The following is a 25,923-nucleotide window of genomic DNA, read 5'->3' on the forward strand; positions in this document are numbered from 1 at the left end:
TGTGTGTGTGTGTGTGTGTTTCATAGTGCTGTGCCAAACCCTACAGTCAGATTTGTACATAAACTTTATCCCATGTGAAATGGACTGGGTATTTTTTTTCCTTCCTGCCTCTGGATGCTTGAGGATATATTTTTTTATTTTAATTTTTGCAGTGTTTGCACTGTGCTAATCAAAATAGTCTCCTGGAGCAATGACAAATGTATTGCTGCATGCCTCTTTGTGGCCCAGAGACTGCTTGGTCAGCTCCGTCTCATTAAAACTTATGCCATACATAAACACAATTATGAGTCTTTGAGGTGCTGCAAGACACTGCTGGGGTTTTAAAGTTTTTGCTATTAACAGACTCACAGGCCCTCTGGAATTTGGCCAATGATCTTAGGAGTGACGGGAGTTGTAATCCAGCAATTTTTACAGGGCCTTAGGTTCTCCAACTCTGGTCTAAACAATGCCCATTTTATTCAGGAACTGCAAATGCACTCTTGTGTTATTTTGCCCCTGTGAATGGCTGTCTAGCATACAGGGAGGTGAACATTGTTATTGCTGCGCTGATAGCAACAGGTAAAAAAACAACCTTTAGTTTGGTCAGCCTTAGGTGGAGTCCAACATGACAGCAGCAGCTTTGCCTTGACCCACCTGGGATGTCCTCATAACCCACCTGGGGCTCCCAAGCACCTATGGAGCAACAGTAACAACCAAATAAATACAGGTCTCTTGCAATATGTTCCATAAACTGATACATGCATACACAGGGAAGACAGAAACAAGGAACGCAAAGAAAGATGGAATCACATTACTAGTTTGTTGACTCTCTCCAGAAATCAATATGTAAGGCTGGTGGTTTGGGGACCTACAGACAAGGAACTGATAAATAGAAACCATACATTTGTAAATGCTTCAGGTTTAGCCAGACCCTTAGCCAATTTTCAAATTGTGGGTTGGATTTTCCAAGGAGGCTGATCTTCAAATGCAAATCATACCAGTTGCAGAAAATTCAGATGACGTTTTCTATCCTCCCACCACTGCCATTCTGACAGCTGCTAATAAAAGAATAACGAGGTCTTTATGGAGCAATTTGGGACCAGTGAAAAGTGAGAGTAAGGCTAAAGAAGGAGATTTGAGAACAGTCTGATTAGTGATTTGGGAGAGGCAGTTAGATCCCAAAACCGAGTTATCTACCACCACACAAAAGCCCTGGATAGAGCAACTTATCCAATAGCAGTGTATTAGTGGTGAATTCTGCATTATTAGTTGTTATGTGATGCTTCCTCAATGCGACCATGTTACTGCTTTCCAGAGGAGTCACATAGCACAACAAAAGCAGGACAAAAATAACTTGGAACATTTGTGATGTAGGAAGTTATGGGATTTCAGCAGAAGGCTATGGGCTTTGTACTGATTGGAAACAAAGCAATGCAACCACCCCAAACTTTTTGCATGCATAAACAATATTAAAAGCAGGATGGTGTTGGCATGCATCCAAGGAAACGGGGGCAATTGGCGTATGGTGTATGGATGCCCTGATAGCATCATGAGCACAAATCATTACTCAAGCACAATATCTGGAGCCACCCGATGTCTATTGCATCTCATTTCCAGGAGGATTTTTTTGAAAGGAAAGTGAAGTGGTTGTCGTTTTTAATTGAAATGCTTACAAGGTGGTCTCAGCACTGATTCCTTCTTGTTACTGGTATTAGATGACCACAGTGGCTGGCACAGATGGTTCCTGCTGCATTGAGTTGGAAGCCCATCTCCAATTCCCCCCGGGACCATAGGGACACAATGATGTCCTTCCACTCTCTGGAGGGTTGTATGGAAGGGAATACGGACCCCTGGGAACAGTCACCTTCTCTCTTCCCCAGTCTCCCTGCAATTTTCAACCTGCATGGCAGGAGTTTTGCATGCTAGCCATCCGAGGCAGCTACTTCGGAAGGAAGGAAGGAAGGAAGGAAGGAAGGAAGGAAGGAAGGAAGGAAGGAAGGAAGGAAGGGCAAGCCCTTGGGCTACCTTGTTTTGGACTCTCCCTGCAGTGTGGATTCCATGCCAGTGTGGTGTAGTGGTTTGCGTCCCCGCTCCTCCACATGCAGCTGCTGGGTGACCTTGGGCCAGCCACACTTCTTTGAAGTCTCTCAGCCCCACTCACCTCACAGAGTGTTTGTTGTGGGGGGGGGGGGAAGGGAAAGGAGAATGTTAGCCGCTTTGAGACTCCTTCGGGTAGTGATAAAGCGAGATATCAAATCCAAACTCTTCTTCCTCTTCTTCCATGCAGACCCACATCCAACCTACACATTAGCCCAGAACGCATAAATCAGCAGAGTCTGCTTTCAAAGCTGAACTCCAAATTCCTCCTCTTTCCCTACAAATGACTGTCTATTCCTTTTGCCAGGCAGACGGCATGTTAATGACTCAGAAAAGGGGGTAGGCAGTTTCCTTAATGGCAACTAATGGCTGGGAAATGGCTGGAGGTCTCTCTCGAGTGTCCTAAGCTTGGAAGGTGATGCACTCCTGTGGCCAGAGAATGACATGCCTGTCTCTTCAAAATCCAGGGGTCTGGCACAAAATGGAGGGGTGAGTGTGTGTCTGTGTGGTGGGTTAAATGAGAGTGAAACAGGAAGGCAGAGCAAACTGTTCCTGCTGTGGTTTCTCTCCCTCTTTCAGTGCTGTGTCCCGTGGTGACCAGGGTAATGGCCTTGGAAGACACCCAGTCACCTGGAATATGTGAATAGCAATGAGGAGCATGAACAGAATCCATAGAATTGTGCTTAAACCAACCAAAACCAACCCTTGTTTATCTGGAATTAGAGGAAGGGCCATAGCTCAGGGATGGAGCACCTGCTTTCTGTGTAGACGGTCTCAGGTTCAGTCCTTCGTATCTCCAGGCAGGGTTGGGAATGTCTTCAGTCTGGAGCCCTGGGGAGCAGCTGACAGTCAGTGTAGACAATACAGGGCTAGAGAGGCCAATGCTTGTGGGGGATAGTCAAAGGGCAGTCAAACCAACAATTCATTGCCTTGCTAGATAAGCACATGATAGGAGCTGGAGCTCACAGAGTTTTCCTGTAAGCTTGCTAGAGAGACCTCTGTGAGACACTCCCACTGTGCTCTGACTAAGGGAGGGTCTAGTCATATAAAGTCTTCTTACCTGCCCAAGTACATCCTGTTTTGCCTCTCTTCACTGTTACCTCTTCATCTCATCACCAAGCCAGAAAGGTGAGAACAACTGCCAAGCTCAGACTCCATTTCAAGTTAGACTAAAATATGTCTCCAGTTACAGATAGGTAGCCGTGTTGGTCTGCCATAGTCAAAATAAAAAAATTCCTTCCAGTAGCACCTTAAAGACCAACTAAGTTAGTTCTTGGTATGAGCTTTCGTGTGCATGCACACTTCTTCAGATACACTGAAACAGAAGTTGCCAGATCCTTCTATATAGTGAGAAGGTGGGGAGGGGTATTACTCAGAAGGGTGGTGGGAATAGGAGATTGGCAGATAGCTGAGATGAGCCTGTTGACGACTCGACTGTAATAGGTCTTACAGTCTCATACCAAGAACTAATTTAGTTGGTCTTTAAGGTGCTACTGGAAGGAATTTTTTTATTTTAAAATATGTCTGTGTAACCAAATTACCATTTTAACCTACCTGAAGAAAGATGCTGCATCTGTCCTTCTGCAACAGAAACTCTGGGTGAGTCAATGTTATTTTCACCTTTTACAATGACTGTTTGTGTGATTGTTGTTCTAAAGGGGGAGAAAAGGAAAATCCAGTCTGCCTTAAAGCACCTTGGATTACTTAAACTAAAAGGCTAAAACTAGCCTATCTAAGCTTCCCTTTTAAGCTGCAAAGGAATGGCACTCTGCTGAACTCACAAACATGAGGAAGGAAGGATAAGATCCAATGCATATATCTTCTCCTGGCGCATCCCTACAGCTCTGACTCAGTATAAGGAAACTCACTATGTCCCCAATACATGAAACGTTGCATACCAAAGCAAAAGTCTCTGCCCCATGGAGCTTACAATTTAAACTAATGCAGCAGGGGTTTAGCTTACCACCTGAAGTGTTAGAATGGGCGGAGCCAGAAAGAAAAGCAACATCAAGTGCCAGCAACATCAGCCGCGATCCGTTTGCACAGGGCTTCGCATATAGTTTGATCTCAAAGAAGGGCTGGCCACGCAATAATAAATTATTCTCTTTTTGGCTGTTTGCGAAGGTGCTCCGTGCTTCGGCTCCCTCTTCTCTGCCATTTCCATCTCTGCTCTGCTCTGCTCAAAGGCCTTTTTTTGTTTTGTGTTGATCAGCTGGATTCCCAAGAAGTACAAAAGGAAATTCATCTATCGGGCTCTGAGCTATGCTCATGCACACCTGCAGCAAGCTAAACGAGAAGCGAAGCAACCTTACAAGCAGCAGAGCAAGACGGGGGATCCTCTTGCTCACTTTATATGCCTGAGCCTAGACAAACAATAGCTTAACAGCACAGTCACGTGGAATGATGTGCTCAGCCTTTCCACCAAAGGCCCTCTCTTGCCTCCCTTCCCCTCCCCGCCTGACACTCTTCTTGTTGCTCCTGGTCTTAAGCAGAGCATGTATTTTTAATGTCTCCTTCTCTAATGAGGTCCAGAGCAGAGGGGAGGCAAAGGCTGGAACTGCTGACACCATTCAAAGCCTGTGAAATAAATCAGCAAAGTGGAAACAGAAGTCAGGTGAGAATGCTATGCCAGTCAGCTCAGCTACAGGCTTCACTTGAGCCTAGGGGTGGAAGAATCTGTCAATTTCACTTCTCTCAGTTTCTCATTATTTCTAGCCTTAAATTCAGTTCTTCAAATTTCTGCATCAGTTTGTGATTTTAAAAAAAATCATGAAAATCGATCTGTGTTTTGGTGTGCGTAACTGCTATTTAACACATGTTTTATGCTGGTGGTTCCAGTGTACACATTTTTGCAAGCAATTTTCCCTAATAATGCATTTTCTGTGTTGCTTTTACAAACACATTCATTTTTATGAATGCTTTCCCCTATTATGTGCATTAAAAAAAACATGGTTTGATTGGAGAACTGCATCGCAAAATTTGGGTATGTGTGAAGTTTCAAGGTAGCTGTAGTTCAGTTCGCATTTTGTTTTGGAAAGCATGAATTTGACAGATTTGCCCTTATTGTTATCCAGCTATTCATTCACTGTATTTGTTAGTTGCAGCAGCATAGGATCCGTTGCACCAGTCTGGGCCTGATCATTGGGCCCATGACATCTCTGGTGCAGTTAACATGGTGTGACATCTCCAGGGTTAATTCCGACGATTCATTGGGTTTGATCAGGAAACAATCCCATTGATGCCGCTCTGCAGAGAATGGAGGGGACATTAAACAGAGGGGAATCTGTGACCGGTTCCAAGTAAAGCGCTTTGCTTTGCTCCTGGGTTCTCCAGGAAGCCAGATGAAATGCAAACAAGCAAGCTGCCAGCAAAAGGTAATTGCACCCTTTCTCCAAAGCAAAGAAATCATTTTAATGGCTGCAAAGCCCCCTTGCTTGAAATCAAAGCATTAAAGCCCATTAGGGACCAGGGTTCTCTTTAGCCTTGCCTTGTTTGCTCCTGATTGGAACTAGTGGGTTATCTTGTAGGGCTTTTCAAGAGCTGCATAAAATTAAGGAAAGGGGATGTCTCGAGCCCCACAGTGCTGTTAGGATCATCTTTGCATTGGCAGGCACCAACACAGGAGGTAGAAATTATTGGGTGATGGTGAATGGTGAGAACCTGGGTAGAAGATGTGGGGTGGCTCCTTTCTGCGGCAACTTCAGCCACTTTGGAAGGGGGAGCAGGTTTGTCGGCTCCCCCCCTTTGCTGGCTTGGAGGAGGGTTTGGAGCAGCTATGGGGGTAAGGTAGAGCTGGAAGCAGCAGAGACTGAATAGGAGCCTAAACAGGAAGGTTCTGCGAATCAGGTACCACTTTCACAAATGGGAGCACTCCTTACCCAGCCCAAAGGAGCCCATGTTTGTAACAGCAATGTTCCTGCAAGGTGAGTGAGTCTCGTTAGTGAGCACGCCATACCTCCCCTTTTGGTGAGGGGGCAGAACCACTTGTTGGGACATCTTCATTGCTTCCACCCAGGCCTGAATATCTTACCTTGCTCTTGAACTTCTGAACCATGACTTCTGAGCCTTGTGACTGCTGCCTGTACTGTGGTTTTCCTGAATAATGATCTCTTACTTATCTGCAGGTAAGAGCTTCTGAGATGGGAGCTGTGACAACGGCAAGCTGTGCTCAGAGCTGTTCTTGCAAATCTAAGCATAGTAGCCATGTCTTACAGCCACCTTCTCCAGATGATGCGATTGTAGCTGTACATATCAGGGCTGTGAACTGCCCCACGCCACCCCATCCAATCCAGGCAGTCCAGGGGGTTCTTGGAACTCAGCAATACCCCCCCTACTGGAGTAATGGGGGCAGGGCTTACACTGACCTTACACTGACCCTGGTCCACCCAGTGGCAGGCAAGGTCAGAGGCAAAAGTGGGTGTAGCAATGAAGGTAAATCTTTCCTTTGTACAGTTGATCTCCTTCTATTCTCATCCACATATCCCTCTCTGTTCCCCACCCAGGCAAGCAAGTGACAATTATCAGAGTGCAAGGACACACTCCAGCTTCCAAACCATCCCCAAGATTGCCCTGCATGGACAACTGAATGTATGCATTGAAGTCTCGATAGTGAGTTCATTGTATGTTTGCTAAATGGTTTGTCTTTGTCCTATTTGAATTGACTGGTGTTTGGTCAACCGACTTCCCCCACCCTGTGCCTTGGATTTTGCTATGTGACTGTTCATTGTAAGCTGCTTTAAGCACTGCTAAGGGTGACGTATAAAGTAAATCAATGCATCAATCATCGCTCATGGTTCCACAGTCAGGTGGGTACATCTCAGTAGCTGGGGCCAGCGTGCGTCTCTCTAGGGTGGTGGAACAACATCACAAGAGAGGAGAGCTTGTCTTCTCCTTCCCTCATTTCACATCACTCCACATCTTTGCCTTCCATGATAACATAAAGGTTTGCTACCAGAAAGGTGGGTGATGAGTGGAGTCAATATATGTCAGCTGCGGTTCCACACACACCACCATCAATGAAGAGGAAAGGGAAGGAAGGCAGCAACTGGCATCCTTGTCGAGCCAAGAGGTATGTTTGTCACGCATGCCTTTCAAGGATGGCCTCGCCGTTCAGCCCGCTCACCAAATGATCCATGCCTGTTAATTATTTGCCTGATGGAAGACAAGTCTGTTATGGAGAGTGTTTAATTAATTAGTGTTTGTTTCCTGGATAATTGCTTACCCGGCAGAAACTTGGCATAATTGGCTGCTCTGGGTCATTTTGCACTCAACAGCAGCTATTACTCAAGGAGGCAGAGAGGATACGGGTTGCGCATACTGGATTGGGCTGAACTGTTGAGGGACCAGGTTTTAACTCCAGAAAGCAAATTGATTCTTTCTGCCAGTGTGACCTCCTGGATATTGTGGTATTGTTTTGTTTTGTTTCCAGTCCTGCTTTTCAAATAGAGATGCCTCGACTGATTTCTCTCAGGGTCTTGTTCTTTCCCACTAATAAGTTCAGTTTTCCCCATTGCCATTGTGATTTTAAAAAATCCATGTGAAATTTCGTACACATTTGAAGGCATTTTTGCCTAACACACACAATGTTGCAAGGAATTGCATCTATTATAATGCATTGTTAATCAATCTAAATAATAAAAGAAGCAATTATTTAATAATACATTTGAACATGATTTTTGCTAATACAAGCTTTTTAGGAAACGTTTCATTTAATATGTATGCTTTTTGTTTGGAGGACAAACAACTCACTGTGTCTTCACCACCACCTGCATTCCCTAACAGTACAATAACAACAACAAAAAGACAGTCCTGCCAAGTAGGTATCCATCCATCCATCCATCCATCCATCCATCCATCCAGGCCACTTTCCAAGGCCGCTTGTTAATTATTTTGAAGTCAGAAAGACCAAGAAAACAACAACTCCCACTTGAAAATATGCAACTATTATGGATTTTGGCATTTTAGTTAGCCTAATAAATGTATTGCCCTAATGCAGATTATGGAGGAATGTGAATCCATTTCACTCCCCACCCCCCCAAAAAACCCTGGATCTCCAATTAATCCACTCTGGTGCATAGGAGCCAACTCTGAGGGGCCAAGGTCCCTTTGCCCCTCCCAATAAAATATTTGAGAGGATTGCCTCCCCAAAAAGTGATGGACATTGCCATTCAAATGGTGTGTGCCATGCCTTATGATTGATTAAGCAAGTTGACATCACTGCTCCTGTGCCTGCAAATTTTATCTGCTTCTGCCAAAAGCTTAAAAATAGTTACAACCATTCTTTTTAAGGTTCCATTTTATGCAGATCACTAATTACAGATCAAAGCACAGGGTGACTCAAAAACAAGATTCATTTTTTAAAAAAATAAATAAGCAAAGATACAGGCACAAGGTAAATCCTGGGGTTAATGCACACTTTATTAGGTACTCATTAATACTTGAGTCCAAGAGTTTAATGTTCTCTTCTATACGAGCAACTCAGAGGCAAAGATTCTGCCTTATTCACAAGAGAGAGTAAAGCAGGCTACTCTCATAGGCAAGACAGCAGAGGTGTTATGAGAGTGTTTGTTGTGGGGGAGGAAGGGAAAGGCAATTGTTAGCCACTTTGAGACTCCTTAAGGGGAGTGAAAGGTGGGATATCAAGTCCAAAATCATCTTCTTCTTCTTCTTCTTCTTCTTCTTCTTCTTCTTCTTCTTCTTCTTCTTCTTCCTCCATGATTCCTGCATCGCAGGGGGTTGGACTAGATGGCCCCTTCAATTCCTTCCAATTCTCTGATTCTGTGAGAAATGAAGAAAAAAACAAAACTGGCATATTCATCCTTTGATAACATTCAGGTAACTGGTGAATATGAGTAAATAGAATTTGAGTCACAGTGGCTTCTGGACCAGGAAAGTCTCTTAAAAGGATAATGGATGTGCTTCATATATGAATCTAGACTTTTTTGGATCAGTGATAAGACCTCTAAGAGCAGCAGAAACCATCAACTGTGACTCTTTGGAAATGAATTCTGCTCTCTGACCAGGAGAAACCTGAACCGCTGACACCTGCAGAATGGAAAAAAATGAGAAGTGTGTCCCAAACTCTTGATGGAAAACATGACACACAGCAGAGAGAACAATTCTTCATCCTTGAGAAAGGAAGTTAGCACAGCCTAATTAAGAACATAACGAGAGCCCTGCTGGATTTGACCAAAGCCCAGTGTCCTATTCTCACATCAGTGAATGGGATGCCCATGGGAAGCCCACAGTAGAAAAGAAAACTCACACTCCGTGCCCTCAGAGTTTTGGCTTTTGCCAGCTACTCCAAGGGAGAGAGCCATGACATTTATTTCTGAGTCAAGTGTGGGTGGAGATGGGAACATTTATCAAAGGACTTTGCAACCAGCTTTTCTATTTTTCTCAGGTTCCCAAACCAAAGAACAATGTTTGAACATTTGTATCCCATTGTGCATTAGAAATCCCAAGGCAATGTCAAGTAATGTACCTAAGAATCAGTACAATCAAACCAGAAAATGCACAATGTCCACAGCGGATAATGTCAATATTCAAAGCAAGGGAATAATGGCAGCAAATGCCTGAGGAAAGAAATAAGTCTTCAATGGGTGCCTAAAACTATTCAGCACTTGCCTGATGTCTAGGAGGCATACAAATGAGTACCACTGGGGGTTGGACAAGCAAACCAAGTTCCTGGGCTCCATGCAGCCCTAGGGGGCTGAGAGGACTCAGCCCTTATAAGAGGAGAAGGGGCTACCTCTTCCCTTAAATGTATTAGGCAGCATATTTGTGATTTAAAAGAAGGGGTTTACATTGCCCAAAGCAGCACATGCCCCTCTGTGTTTGCCCTTTTATTATTAATTTATATCTAGAGGGAGACAGACTACAGCAGTGACCAGAGGAGGAATGACCATCAGGAGGAGCACAGAGAGAAGAAACGCCATCGTACAGCTGCATCAGTACCACCAGATGCCTTCATCTGCCCCGGCTGTCTTAAAACATGTCTCTCCTGTATCATTCTCCACAGCCATTCCAACAGTTTGACTTCACCTGCAATGGCACACTCTTCCATTTTCTCTTGAGACAGACTGATGCCAGCAACAATTTATATCCCTTTCCTTCAAGGTGGCATTCTTGGTTCTTTCCCCCCATGTTTTATCCTCGCAACAACCATCATCAGGCAGAGTGCCAGTGACTTCGCAAAATCACCCAGGGAGCTTCAAGTCTGAGTGGAGATTTGAACCCTGGTCTCTCTGGTCCTAGTCCACCTCTCTAACCATTACACCACATTGGATCTCAGGGTCTTCAGAGTGGCACAGCACAATATGACATGCGATCCCTAGTTTTATGTTACCTGTCCCACATCCTCGTAAAAAAAGGTAAAGGACCCCTGGAGGGTTAAGTCCAGTCAAAGGCAACTATGGGGTTGCAGCGCTCATCTTGCTTTTAGGACATGGGAGCTGACGTTTGTCCACAGACAGTTTTCTGGGTCATGTGGCCAGCATTACTAAACTGCTTCTGGTGCGTGACGGAAACCAGAGCACACAGAAATGCCGTTTACCTTCCCGTCGCAGTGGTACCTATTTATCTACTTGCACTGGCATGCTTTCAAACTGCTAGGTTGGCAGGAGCTGGGACAGAGCAACGGGAGCTCACCTCGTCACTGGAATTTGAACCACCGACCTTCTGATTGTCAAGCCCAAGAGGCTCAGTTGTTTACACCACAGTGCCACCCGCATCCCTCATAACTTGCCTGCCGCCATCAGGTGCTGAGGAGAACGTTATGCCGTTACCTGTATTGAAATAAGATTCAGCTGCCAGTCTAGTCAGCTTCTGTACAGGAATGCTGGGTGCAGTATAAGGCTAATTTCCATTTCTAACAATGTCTACACTGCCCTTTGACCGACCTAGCACTTGGCAGCAGCTACCATTTATTACAACAGTTGTGAACAGCACTTGATTTAATAAGGAAAATCCTCCTCCTCCAGCAACTCTCTTCTTGCATTTCTGTGATTCTCTTTGATAGTCAAAGGGCTGTACTGTCAGGGAAGATGCCACAGTACCTCTGCGTCAAAAGATATGGCACCAAAGCAGATGGTATCAGAATGCTGGGGGGAGAGGACTCAGCTTTGCAGAAATAAAGGTGAAAGTAAAGGGACCCCTGACCATTAGGTCCAGTCATGGCCGACTCTGGGGTTGCAGCGCTCATCTCGCTTTATTGGCCGAGGGAGCCGGCGTACAGCTTCCGGGTCATGTGGCCAGCATGACTAAGCTGCTTCTGGCCAACCGTTTACCTTCTCGCCGGAGCGGTACCTATTTATCTACTTGCACTCTGACATGCTTTCGAACTGCTATGTTGGAAGGAGCAGGGACCGAGCAACAGGAACTCACCCCATCATGGGGATTCAAACTGCCGACCTTCTGATCGGCAAGTCCTAGGCTCTGTGACCCACAGCGCCACCCGCGTCCCTTTTGCAGAAATACAGACACTTAAAAATAAATAAATCCAAAGATGAAGAAGGACTGGGCATGCTTAGGGGTCACCAGTGGAATGTTGAGTGTCTGCTGTAAATGAAAACTTGAGACCTTTTGAACTTGTGGGGTGAGCAAATAGCAACTTTCCACTTTAAGGAACTTCTTATGCTGGCTGCATTGGCCCCAAAATGCAAGACACTACAGGACTTAAACTTCTTGTTGCAGACAAGAAATATGAGGACTCTGGCTATTTTGGGCGGGGGGGGGGGGACTTGCAAACTTTGCATTTCTAAATGTAAGAAAGACACGGAACACTCCTGTGCCTTTTGGTTGGATTTCATTTCTTATGTGTCAAATTCAGGTATGCAGTAGTACCTCAGGTTACATACACTTCAGGTTACAGACTCTGCTAACCAAGAAATAGTGCTTCAGGTTAAGAACTTTGCTTCAGGATGAGAACAGAAATCGTGCAGCGGCGGTGCAGCGGCAGCAGGATGCCCCATTAGCTAAAGTGGTGCTTCAGGTTAAGAACAGTTTCAGGTTAAGAACGGACCTCCAGAACGAATTAAGTTCTTAACCCGAGGTACCACTGTACTGTACAAAGCTCTCTTCCTCCACCACATTGCAAAATTTGGCTTTCATGGTGTATTTTTCTGCTTTGCTTTTTCTATGTGATCTGTTCTCTATTTATCTGCACGATCCAACCTCTGTACCGCTCCTATGTTTTGTAACTTTAATTGCATTTTTGTTTTGATGTTAATTTAAAAAGCACCAAAAAGAAAACGAGTGAATTTGTGTAATTAATATCCTGGAGGAAGCCATGGCCAGCAGGTACATTGATGAGGAACACCCCTGAGAGGAGGTGAGGAGGCGATGCGACCTTTCTATTACAGGTTCCCCACTGGTCTATCTCTGTTTCTGGTGTGGCGAGGGAGGCCCGGGCTTCAACTGCAGCAGCAGAGAGGGAACTCAAACAAGCCATCTCAAACTTGGTCCAAGGATACTCAGCAGCATTGCTGACAGTCGAAACAGGTTGCCTGTGTGAGGTGACTTGCAATCATGCTCTCCGTTTAATATCCCTCCTGCGATCAGTACCTGTGCCGGGGGAGATCTTAGCTGTGATTGCATTCTGGTGTTTTTGTACAATCTCAGCAAATGAGGCATGCCTCAGCGGCTCTCCGAAGCAGGTCTCGCAACACTCAGAACACACAATCTGCTCCCTTCCTTTTCCCCTCCAGTAATCAATGCAAGTCAGCGCTGCACGCATCACCTCTGCTCCGCTGAAACTGCTGGTGGGCGGAAAACCTCAGCTGCTCACTACAGATATATGCATATATATCCTCCAAGGAGGGATCCTTAGAGATGTAGGTGTTGAGCAGTTTCTCAGATCCATGCTGTGCTCCTGCCCCTTGCCTAGCAGCTTTCATCCCATAGCTATCTGTGCCTGGACACAAATTACTCTAGTGGCGAGCGTGTGGTCCTTGATGGTGTTGGACTACAACTCCCATCATCCTTGACCACTGCCCATTCTGGCTGAGCCTGATGGGACTTGTCATCCCAACACAAGATCAGCCCTGCTGGATGGGGCCAAAGACCCATCTACTGTAGCCCAGCCCCCTGATCTCATAGTAGCCAACCAGATGCCCAGGGAAGCCAGCAAGCCCCATTTGCATTTCCCATAGTCCTAGTTTCCAGTTGCCATTAGTAATAGCCTTACCCTCCATGATTTTTTCTAGTCGTCTTTCAAAACATCACGGGTCATCCCTACCTCTGGTGTGAATGAATTCCATAGTTTTACCTGTGTGCTGCGTGAAGAAATGCTTTCTTTTCTTTTCTTTATTTATATGTAATTTGTATTAAATCTTCTGTTTTACCATTTAAAGTACTCATTTTTACATCCTTAAGATATCAATGGCTTCCCTTCTTCTCTTTCCGTGGTTCATTTTGCATATCGTAAATCCCTGCATATTTTACAAAAACTATACCATTTAGCATTCCATTATTACATCCACCAAAACTTATTTACATTGTTGAATTTATCTTGATGCTGCCAGCGTTTTCAGCTGTACACAGTTATATCCTATGTATTCAATAAACATTTTCAAATAATCTCTAAATGTATGCCCTTCTTGTTCTCTTATTCTATATGTTAAGTCTGCAAGCTTTTCCTGCTTGGCAGGGGGTTGGACTCGATGGCCCTTGTGGTCTCTTCCAACTCTATGATTCTATGATTCTATGATTCTATGATTCTATGATTCTATGATTCTATGATTCTATGATTCTAAGCTGTGCATATTCTGTCAACTTAAGTTGTCATTCTTCTTTAGTTGGTACCTCGCTCGTTTTCCATTTTGGGGCCAAAAAAACATGGGCTGCAGTAGTGGCATACATAAATAACCTTTTTTGATACCTGGGAATTTCAGTCTGAATTACTGGTATCCCCAACAGAAAAAACTCTGGATTTGGGGGGAAAGTACTTTTGAATACTTTTTTTCAATTCGTTATGGATCATTTCCCAATACTCTTTTACCCTTTTACAAGTCTACCACATATGAAAGAACGTTCCCTCAACCTCTTTGCACCTCCAGCACTTATCTGATTCAGTCTTATACATCTTAGCAAGCCTACTTGGAGTTAAATACCATCTGTAAATAATTTTCAAGTGGTTCTCCTTCAAAGGATAACATGCTGTGAACTTCAAATCACTTTTTCCAGAGGTTAAAATGTATATTGTGACTAATATCTATTGCCCAGTGTGTCATTGAGGCTTTAACAAGCTCATCTTTTGTTTCCCACTTTAATAACAAATTATACAGTTTGGACAAAAGTTTCTCTTGGGAAATACTTTCTTTTCTCTGTCCTAAAACTTCTCAGTCCTGCTCTAACCAGCTTTTCCCAACCTGATGACGCTTCCCTAAGTTCATCCCATACTCTACATGGGGAAAAACATAATAATAATAATAATAATAATAATAATAATAATAATAATAATAATTTATTATTTATACCCCGCCCATCTGGCTGGGCCTCCCCAGCCACTCTGGGCGGCTTCCATAGAAACCAAAAATACAGTAAAACATCACACGTTAAAAACTTCCCTGAACAGGGCTGCCTTAAGATGTCTTCTGAATGTCAGGTAGTTGTTTATCGCTTTGACATCTGCTGGAAGGGCGTTCCACAGGGCGGGCGCCACTACCAAGAAGGCCCTCTGCCTGGTTCCCTGTAGCTTTGCTTCTCGCAATGAGGGAACCGCCAGAAGGCCCTCGGCGCTGGACCTCATGAGCAATTATGTGGTGCAGGGCCACAGCTCAGTGGCAGAACATCTCCAGGTAGGACTGGGAATGTCCTCTATCTGAAGCCTTGGAGATCCACTGCCAGTCAGTGTACCTAATACATGTACTGAGATAAATGAACCAATGGCCCAACTTGGTATGAGGCAGATTCCTATGTTACCTAAGGATAGTTTAGTAGCAGCACTTCCCAAATCAAAGCAGACATGGGACTATTATTGGAACAAAATTTCAGTAGGCCCATATGACTAGGTCCAAAGTCAGTGCATGACCTTCTCAGCCCTCCTTGTCTGCATGAAGAAATGTAGCTACAGAGATGGGAAAGGGCTGCTATATTTAACTGAAAGCGCAAAGCAAAAGGAAGCGAGAACCAAACTGAGAATACAATCATTTGCAATATTTCTCCACCAGGCACCTGCAACAGCAATCCTGAAAATTTAAAAGGAAATTAAGAGGTAGCCTTCAGTTGTAACATGTCTGCAATTAGATGCTCTGCTCAGCGATCAAACAGGTCCCTGATATTTAATGGCAACTCCCTTGCTTGCTTCAGAATAAGCAACCCTTGCCGATTTATTCTTTCAAACAGCTCCACAGTGACTCATCCCCACCCCTCCAAAGAATAATTTAAATTTCCAGTCACATCTGGAACTATTAGCCACTTTCATGTTTTATCAAGATCTTCTATTTGCAAAATCTTTGCCGGAGGATAGATTGCTATTATTTTAAAGGGAGAGACGTGGTCTCTCCAATCCATTGCCTGGGTGAATGAGTTTCCATAAACAGCTTTGTCTTCTCCCCCTCTCCCCCCCCCCACTTTCTTCTGCATCATCTCTGCACTGCTATCAGTTCGCAATCATCATTTTTAAGAACTTTGTGCGCTGCGTTTACCTCTATGTTCTGCTTCATTTAAAAAAAGTATCCATAGAACAGAGCAAGTTCATCCCTTGATGTTTCCGCGATACAGATCATCTTCGTCGTTCAATCTTTGCCATCAGCTCTTGATGTTCTCTGGGTTCTGCATAAATATCAATTCAATTGCCTTTTTCCTTTTGCGGGGTGGGGCAGGAAAGCATTGGTGGCTGGTCCATTAGGGCAAAATGGGGCACTCCCTCACCAACTTCAGTCTGTTCTCAGTGAGCCCCCACCTGCCCTCCCTTTTACTTATAACCAGTGGGGGGGGGATTGCCTCGCAGTTTCTTCCTCCTTAGGCTAATTGTTGCCTCATTATCTCCCTCAGGGGAGAAGGATGGGGGGAAACTAGAATTATTTGACCCTGCCTGTCATTGCCTCTAGTGCCACCTGCTGTTAGGCTTCCTGCCTTCTGCCCTACCAGTCCCAAATGTGTGGGGAGGAGGTATTTGAGCTTTCCACTACAGTCACATCTACAGACAAAATGCCTTGTGGCCCCAGATGCCCTTTTGACTGTATACCAGCAGCCTCATACCCAGCATCACTTGAGAATTCTAAGTTGGGGGGGGGGGAGGAGAGACCAGTGCCATCCTCCATCTTGATTCAAGGTGGTATCCCATCATGCCAAAACAACAATACAAACCTGCTCCTTGATTTCAAGAGCCATCATGATAAATTGGGTTACACTCCCTTAGGAGCTGTCGACACCAGTGCAGTTTCGAAAGCTTTCATCCACCATCTTGATTTAAAATGGTGTCCAATGGTATTCAAACATAGGCCCCAAACAAAAAACACTCTGCTCCTCAATCTCAAGAACTGTCCAGCCAAGAACACAACTTTCCAAAATACAGAGAGGACTTAAAAGAATTAAACTCTGTGGAATCAAACCAAAGGCTTGTGTCAGGGATGGGGAGCCTGTGTCCCTTCAGACTAAAACTCCCATCAAGCTAGCCAGCATGGCCAATGCTCATGGGTGTGGGTGTTGTAGTCCAGCAACCTCTGGAGGGTTACAGATTCCCCATCACTGCTCTAAATTACTCGGCACTTGAGGAGGCCAATTCCCTATTAAGAACATAAGAAGAACCTGTCAGGAGTTCTACACTCGAGAAGGACCCTGGCAGAGATACATGCCCAACTGGCATGTTCCCTCCCTCCTGGTTGATCGTTCAGGAGCTTCACAAGCTTTCCTCAGCCCGAACATCACAGGGACCAATGCCAACTGACACCAGCACACTTAGGGATCCGCAGAGTTTGTGCAACTTGCGTGACAGACCTCAGCAACTCAGCATATTGGCTAATCTATTTTATTTACATATAAACACACACGGAGCACTACAACATGGCTCCCTCTCTCTCTAGCATCAGACAGCAAAGAGAAAAAGAACAAAGGACAATAGTCCCACTTCACAGAACAAAGTAACACAAACATCCTGTCTCCGTCACTTCCCACTCTGTGGAGTCAAAACATATACCATCATGTGATAGACAACAATCTCATGACTGCAATCAAGGAGCGGGAATTCTAACAGATCCTGCTGAATCAGGACAATGGCCCATCGAGTTCAGCATCTTGTTCTTACAGTGAGAAACCCACAAGCAGAACTCAGGCACCAGAACCATCTCTCCTCCTGCAGTTTCCAGCAAATGGTGTTCAAAAGCATTAGTGCCTCCGACTGTGGAGGCAGAGCATAGCCCATATGGCTAATTGATCGCCTTCTCCTCTGTGAATTTGTCACTCCTCTTTTAAAGCCATCCAAGTTGGTGGCCATCACTGCAGGTGAGTTCTGTTGTTTAACAATGTGCTGACTTTCTTATACTGTTTCTGAACCTTCCCACATTTAGCATCATTGTATGTCCCCACCCCCCACCCCAACTGTCCTATTTCCTCTCCCCCCCAACTGACCCCTTAACATTCTGTACATCCTGGAAGCTCACAGGTCTTTGTCAGGCTGATGTGCTTGTGTTTTGTTTTGCTTTAATGTCTTCAGATTTACAAACTTATATCCTTCTGTATCTCTAGGGGAGCTCCCTGAAATTTCAGTAATACTATCTCATTTTGCAGTTGCCTCATTTTGCTCCCAGGCTGATAGGGAGCCTCCTAAACAGCTGCTAGTACGAACAAGGAAGGACCCACAAGGAAGCGTTCCACAGGTTTTTTTAATTAAGTCTGACTGTAGTGAAAATTGCATTGTAAAGGTTAGAGATGGTTGGTTAGGATGCTGCATTTTGTCACTACAATACTCACTCTCTCTCTCTCTCTCTCTCTCTCTCTCTCTCTCTCTCACACACACACACACACACACACACACACACACACACAGGAACCACCAATCACTATCACTGAAAACAAAAATAATAGTGATTGGTGGTCCCTGCTTCTGGCAATTGATCCGAGCAGCTGAGTACACCTTAGCATAGATGAGGATGATACAAACCCTACATCATTCTCTCATGCAGAGCAAGCCAAAAGATTAATAATGAACAGGCAATTCCTATTCTGGGTTCTAAAGCTGCTATAATTCAGGTGTGTTATAAGACTCCCTCAAGCAAAAAGCAGGAGGCAGGAAGGAAGAGAGCAACCGAGTAAAAGGCAACCAAATATATCAAGGGGCTGGAGCAAGAAATGGGTGAATGCATTAGCTTTTGTTTTTCTTGTATTCTTAAGTTCAATTCTCCACATTTCCACACCAGTTTGTGATAATGGTGATGATGTAATTATAAAGCAGCAGCAGCAGCAACAGCAACAACAGCAACAACAACAACAACAACAACAACAACAACAACAAACAAACAAATAAATAAAATCCAGCAGCATTTTAGTATGGATTTCTCCAAACATACACATTTTTGAATGCAGTTTTGCCTGATATCCACATTTTTGCAAAGCAATTTCCCCTAATGTGCTGCATTTGGTATGTTATTTTCACAAATTTGCACTCTAGACTTGGGGCAAGGCAGATACCTATGTCCCCAACATTGGCAATATTTGAGGCTTCTTTATGAAACTGGGAAAGGTGAATAAGGGGGGCATAATAGGGGTGTATAGAATTTTTCATGGAGTGGGGGGAATTCCCAGCTGTCATGGACTGGCTGGATGCAGGGGGGGGCAGCAGCTGGAGAACCCCCAGGGGAAGAACGCTCAGAGCCAGGGAACTGGTGGTGGGATGAAGATGAGTGGTCAGAGGGAAAAGAAGGAGCAGATTGGGGGGAGGAGGTGTCAGAAGCAGAGGAGGTGACAGGTTTTCGTGAGCAGGGAGAGTCTGTGACAGAGAGCAGTCCAAACTCTGACGCTGAAGCAGAGGCTGGAGAGGAGGTTGGACCTTTTTTTGAAAAAACTGGTGTGTGACATGCAAAAAAAAGGTGTGTGACATGGTCCCCAAACAGCACCCTGCAACAGACTCTCAGCTTCCTTCTATGAATGCACACTGCAAGAGCTGTTACTGGGGGGTGGGGGGAGGATCTGGCAGAATTTGACAAATAAAATGCAAAAACAAATTAGTATTTGATGGCTGACAGCTTATGAGATTTCTTTTTGAAGCCTGCCAACAAGTTTGCAAAGATGTCAAAAGCATAAAGCACTCTGGGGGAGGGAGGAGAGTTAAACACTTGACATCCAAAGTACAAATGTATATATATATCCCACATAATTCATTCAGAACTTGAAGGCCAAGAAGTAGAAGAGACCTTGGAATTTTGGAATATTTGTCAGTGTACCCTGCAAAGAATAATATCAGAGCAAAAACCTCACTGTGAAGCTGCTTCCCTCTGTAAAAAGGGGAATTACCTTCCAGCCCTCCAGATGTCGCTGGAGTCTCATCAGCCTAAGCCAGGATAGCCAAGGTTATTTACAGAAGTATGTAAATAATGGGAAGGCCCCTATCAGAATCCATGGCACTGATCCAACAATGTGCCTATGCAGCTGTGTTTTATGAAAGCAAGATCTGCCCTGACCAAGGAAGGTAAAGTAGGGAGGACAAATGTAGGCCCCCGACATAGCTAAGCCAGGCAGGACATCTTACTCTATGATATTAACCCCTTCATGCATTAATTAAACTTTTGCATGTTGGTAATCTGAAGCTGCTTATCCCACAGATGACTCATCTGGATTTTTTTTATATATAAAATAAAATAAAATTCCTCAACCAATTGTGACAAATGAATGATGCAAATTCTGAATGCAAATACACCTGATTTGCATTTCCATCACACAATACGGGGTTTTGGGTTGTGAGATGGGGCATTAGCCCAGAAATCTGGTTCCCCAGATGATGTGTGTGCTGCAATTGCAAACTGGCTCCCGTGTTCATCTCCCCCATAAACCTTCAATGAACCCTCGGTGAATCTTCAGTGAAAGGACACAGCTCACTTGAGACAAAGACAGACTCCCATCCTACAAAGTGTTCCAATTTGTTCAGCTCAACACCGCCATCAGGCATTGTGTCTGACCTCAGCCCAAATGTTCATCTGGGCTCTAATGAGCTCTTCAAAGAAGACGTATTAGTCATTCCGCAAACGCAAAGGGCCTTTGCATGCTTATTAACGCTCATTAGTGGGAATCAGGAGTGCTGGAATAGGACACAGAAACAAGACTCTATTAAATGCTGCTACCGTTTCGCCTAATCTCCAAGCAAATGGGAACCGGACCAATGTGGAGACAGGCAATCAAAGCTCAAGAGGAGCAGAGCCCATAAACTCAGCCCCCTTGGGAGATGCAGTATCTGTGTTTTAGAATCAAAAATAGCCTCTCCCAATCCGCTGCCCCCCACCATTGGACTGCAACCTCTCATCATCCATTCCTGAATGTTGAGCCATGCTGAATTTTGAGTCCAAAACAACTGAAAGGCTCCGGGTTGAGGAATGTTGGCATGCAAGCTTGTTTGCCTCAGCCCCAGTTCAAAGCACAGGTAAGACGAGCCCTGGTGTACAGACCCCCTGTGTCAGGGCCTCAATCCAGGCGAGTGGGGGGCAGAGTAGGCCAACCCAGGAATCAACTCCTCTGTCCCAGATCTGGCCCCAGAACAATACAAGGGATGGGGATAATGTTTAATTAGGGTTTTTAATCCCTAATGAGAAAGATTATCTCCTTTCCCTGCCCCCTGAGAGCAGACAGATGGGTGGGGCATGAATGAATAAATTATTATTATTATTATTATTATTATTATTATTATTATTATTATCCGGTGGGGTGCTGCTCCATTGTGAGGCTTCTCTGTAAAGGAACAGCAACCTGCAGGTTGAAAGACTCTGTTTACCAGATGAAAAGCGCTCCCCGTCCCTCAGAATCTACCGCCTGAGGCAGCAGCCACACTCTGTCTCATGGCAGGGCCAGCCCTGGTTCTTCACATAGTCCAATGGCCAGTTCTGGGTGGACATTTGGTCCAGGACCTGGAAGGGCTTCATCCAAACACTGCTACCTACAGTTCAGTGGTTCACCAGATGGGAGGTAAAGGTAAAGGGACCCCTGACCATTAGGTCCAGTCATGGCTGACTCTGGGGTTGCGGCGCTCATCTCGCTTTATTGGCCGAGGGAGCCAACGTACAGCTTCCAGGTCATGTGGCCAGCATGACTAAGCCACTTCTGGCGAACCAGAGCAGCGCATGGAAACGCCATTTACCTTCCCGCCGGAGCGGTACCTATTTATCTACTTGCACTTTGACGTGCTTTCGAACTGCTAGGTTGGCAGAAGCAGGGACCGAGCAACGGGAGCTCACCCCATCGTGGGGATTCGAACCGCCGACCTTCTGATCAACAAGCCCAAGAGGCTCTGTGGTTTAACCCACAGCGCCACCCGCGTCCCTCCAGATGGGAGAGCTTCACATAAATCCAGCAGCTCCCAACAAGCAATGAAGGCGTTGTGTTGCGTGAGAAAAGAATGAGCATGATAATAATGCAAACCAGGCATTCCCTTCCTTCTTCCATCCAGAAAGAGGAAATTCCTTTCTGGACCTGCTACCAAGTTTCCCATGCCTCAAAGCAAGAGGGTGCAAGCCAGGGGTAGGAAACCTAAGGTCCGTGGGCCGGATGCAGCCCAATCGCCTTCTCAATCTGGCCTGCGGACAGACCGGGAATCAGCGTGTTTTTACATGAGTAGAATGTGTCCTTTTATTTAAAATGCATCTCTGGGTTATTTGTGGGGCCTGCCTGGTGTCTTTAAATAAGTAGAATGTCTGCTTTTATTTAAAATGCATCTCTGGGTTATTTGTGGGGCATAGGATTTCGTTCATTCTCCCCCCCCAAAAAAATAGTCCGGCCTCCCACAGGGTCTGAGGGACAGTGGACCAGCCCCCTGCTGAAAAAGTTTGCTGACCCCTGGTGTAAGCCTTATGCAGGTTGGGGTGTATATAAGTCTTGAAATTCAGCTGTGGTGGCTACATCAGTTTTGTTTCGTCTTTTTGTTCTCCTAGGAATTCCCCCCACCCACACCCCAATCTAATTACATCCAGTTAATTGCAAACTCTACTAATTTAATGCATCAGAGGTTTAAAGGTTTTGTGCCCACAGCAACTTTAACCCGGCGGGCTTGGCTTAAATGCCCAGCTTTGCAAAAAAGAGAGAGGGAGAAATGAAGGAAAAGAAAACCCAGTAGCAAAAAAGGAGAACTAACTCCTGACTTTGAGCCAATTTAATAAATCCACTTTGATGCTGTGAGACTCAAGTGACTGAGCTTGCAGAGTAACCAAAAAGTATTAAGTGTGCAAGTTGCATTGTTCTTAACCCAGATCCTCAAGTCAGTGTGGCAATTTTGCTTCAGAAGAGATATAAATGTTGGAGCGTTCCTCGCCCCCCCCCCGCCCCCCCTTCTACCAAGCAAGGATCAGAAAAACCATTTGAAGATGGTTTTCAGCACTATCAGATCTAATTATCTTCTCCCTTGGAAGCTGAGACTGCATCCTGTGTAAATGGAAATTGACCATTGCCTTGAATAAGAGGGAAAACAGACCATTAAAGACCTATAAATCTGCTGTAAACCAAGACTGCCTGAGTTATTCAAGTTTGAAACAAGGGTGAAACATAAGAAGTCATACTTGCTGATTTTTAAAAAAAAGTTTTAAAAATATTTTTAACTAACATTTTAAAAAATGAAATTAATTGAACAGAATAAACATTTAAAGTGGAGGGGAAGGAAATTTTATTTATTTATTACAGTTTATATACTACCTCCCCACCCCCAAGGAGCTTAAGGTAGTGTACATGGTTCTCCCCTCCCCATTTTATCTGGGGTAGAAGAGAGGTTGGTGACGCTGAGAGACTGTGAGTGGCCCAAGGTGAACTTAGTGGCTGAGGGGGGGTTGGAACCCTGGTCTCCCAGGTCATAGTCCAACAGTCTTTTATTATATTCAGTGGTACCTCCAGTTACGAACTCAATTGTGTATTTTTAATCTTTGTTGGAAGCCGCCCAGAGTAGCTGGGGAAACCCAGCCAGATGGGAGGGGTACAAATATATTATTATTATTATTATTATTATTATTATTACTACTACTACTACTACTACTACTACTATTACTATTACTATTATTCGTTCCGGAGGTCCATTCTTAACCTGAAACTGTTCTTAATTAGAGGCATGCTTTCGCTAACGGGGCCTCTTGCTGCCGGCACATGATTTCCGTTCTCATCCTAGGGCAAAGTTCTCAACTCGAAGTAACTCTTTGAGGTTAGCGGAGTTTGTAACCTGAAGCGTTTGTAACTCGAGCTACCACTGTATATAATTTTTATTTGATTTTCTGTTTTACAATTTTAAATACTCATTTAAACATCCTTACAATACCAGTGACTTCCCTTCTTCTCTTTCCATGGTTCTTTTTGCATACCATAGAAAGGTAAAGGGACCCCTGACTATTAGGTCCAGTCGTGGCCTACTCTGGGGTTGCAGCGCTCATCTCGCTTTATTGGCCGAGGGAGCTGGCGTACAGCTTCCAGGTCATTTGGCCAGCATGACTAAGCCGCTTCTGGCGAACCAGAGCAGTGCACGGAAACACCGTTTACCTTCCCACCGGAGCGGTACCTATTCATCTACCTGCACTTTGACGTGCTTTTGAATTGCTAGGTTGGCAGGAGCAGGGAACGAGCAACAGGAGCTCACCCCGTCATGGGGATTCGAACTGCTGACCTTCTGATCGGCAAGTCCCTTGCATACCATAGATCTCTGCATATTTTACATAAACTAAACCATTCAGTATTCCATTATTACATCCATCAAAACTTATTTACACTGTTGAATTTATCTTAATGCTGCCAGCATTTTCAAGTGTACACAATTTCCCTCCATATATTCAGTAAACATTTTTCCAATCTTCTTTAAATGTATGTATGTTCTTCTTGTTCTCTTATTCTGTATGTTAAGTCTGCAAGCTGTGCATATTCCATCAGCTTAAGTTGCCATTCTTCTGTTGTTGGGACCTCACTCGTTTTCCTTTTTGGGGCTAACAAAACACAGGCCGCAGTGGTGGCATACATAAATAACCTTTTTTGACACCTGGGAATTTCTGTCTGAATTTTCCCCAACGAAAAGGACTCTGGTTTTTGGGGAAGGTACTTTTAAACATAGTCCAGCAGTCTTAACTGGCTCTTTAATTTATGGTGAATTCCTGGAAATGTACCTGTAGTTATCAAAAGAGTACAGACGTGAAGTTTGTGTTGGACTACAATTCCCATCAGCCCGAGCCATTGTGGCCAAGAGTGAGGGACAGTGGGAATTGGTGTTGAACCACAACATCTGGAAGGCCCAAGGTTTCTATCTCTGCAATAGAGTGAACCAGGAGATTAGTATCTCACAATGCTGCTTTTTTAGAAAAAGAGGTGCCAGATCTCACCATGAACACCATCCTAGTTCTCTTATAATAGCAATGGCACCCACCTGGGAGGTGCCAGAACTGAGTTCCAGTGAGTTCCAGCTGAAAAAAAATCCTGGTATTTAATATCTTCCTTTTAAGACTTTCTTTGTGTGTGCTGGCCTTCTGAGGTATGTTGAGACACCATTTGGGACAGGACCTTTGCACCTTATATATAATTTGTATGCCATTTGGAGCAATACACACATTTTTGCAGAGCAATTTCCCCACATATGATGCAAATATGTCATTGTTAGGAGAGAAATGTTGATTTTTCTCTACCAGGCGAGGATCAATACAACTGAATATAAATACACGCTCTGCTTCACTTCAAAGGGATGAGATGAGTTGCAATTAGCTTCATCCAAGTGACGAATAACAAAAAGGGGCCATGAGCGGAGGGCCTGTGGAGTTGCTGGTGAATGAGATGGAAGCTGGAGAAAAAGCTGAGAGAGGCTGGGGCAGAGGCACATTTAGCCCTGCACAGCACTGGGATTTGGGGCTGCCCTGGCAATGGGATGTTAATGCTTTGAGCCCCTTCATCCTACTATAAATGTGTCAACAAAAGCCATCTATCCTAAAGACACTGCAGTCTCCACTGGCCTTCATTCCAAAGTAACCAAACCATGGGTGTCATGGACTGGCTAGATGCAGAGGAATGGTGGGAGGCACCAGCTGGGGAACCCCCAAGGGAAGAAGGCTCAGAGCCCAGGGGATTGGCAATGGGGCGACAATGAATGGTCAGAGGGAGAAGAGAGATCAAGAAGACTGGGTGGGGGGAGGTGTTAGAAGCTGAAGAGATAACAGGGTTTAGTGAGCAGGAAGAGTCTGTGGCAGACAGCAGTCTGGAAACAGAGGCAGAGGCTGGAGAGGAGGGGGGCCAAGAAGCAGAGATGAGCCAGGCTGGTGAAGAAGCCAGTGGGTCTCCCTATCCAGGGACAAATAAAGGCTAACCGACACCCAGGGCAGGGCAAACCGCTGGCTGCACACACATTGCATGGCTACGTACGACACATGCATGGCATCACTACGTATGACGCATGCATGACGTCACTACGTACAGCACATGCGTGCGACACTGCACATGCGTTGTACGTAGCGGTTTCCCGCCGGCGCTGCTCGAACACCATATGGACAGTGGTGGGATCCTCTGCTTGCGTCTGCAGCCGTGAACGAAGGATCCTCCACATGCAGCTGCGGTGGTGCAATGACTGTTTACAACACTGCGCCTGGGGGCAGTGTTCACCCGCAGGGTGCCCACTTGTCACCCCCCCAGACATGGCACCTGAGGCACACTGCCCCCCATCCCCCTTGCGACGCCACTGTCCCTATCCTGCTGCAACCAGCT

General features: G+C 45.0%; 2 long non-coding RNA genes across 2 annotated transcripts; one reads left to right on the top strand and one right to left on the bottom strand.

The window, feature by feature from the left end:
- Positions 1 to 3,596: 3,596 nt before the first annotated feature.
- On the top strand, positions 3,597 to 6,259 carry LOC310711810. The gene is made up of 3 exons (XR_014528643.1): positions 3,597 to 3,675; positions 4,609 to 4,690; positions 6,201 to 6,259. It is a non-coding gene; the product is annotated as an uncharacterized lncRNA (long non-coding RNA).
- A 2,178-nt stretch (positions 6,260 to 8,437) lies between these two features.
- LOC310710919 lies at positions 8,438 to 11,158 on the bottom strand. The gene is made up of 2 exons (XR_014528302.1): positions 10,863 to 11,158; positions 8,438 to 8,853 (listed from the first exon to the last, which is right to left on the bottom strand). It is a non-coding gene; the product is annotated as an uncharacterized lncRNA (long non-coding RNA).
- Positions 11,159 to 25,923: the final 14,765 nt, after the last annotated feature.

This window comes from Podarcis liolepis (assembly GCF_965112155.1).
Source record: "Podarcis liolepis genome assembly, chromosome: 7".
Lineage (NCBI taxonomy): Eukaryota > Metazoa > Chordata > Lepidosauria > Squamata > Lacertidae > Podarcis > Podarcis liolepis.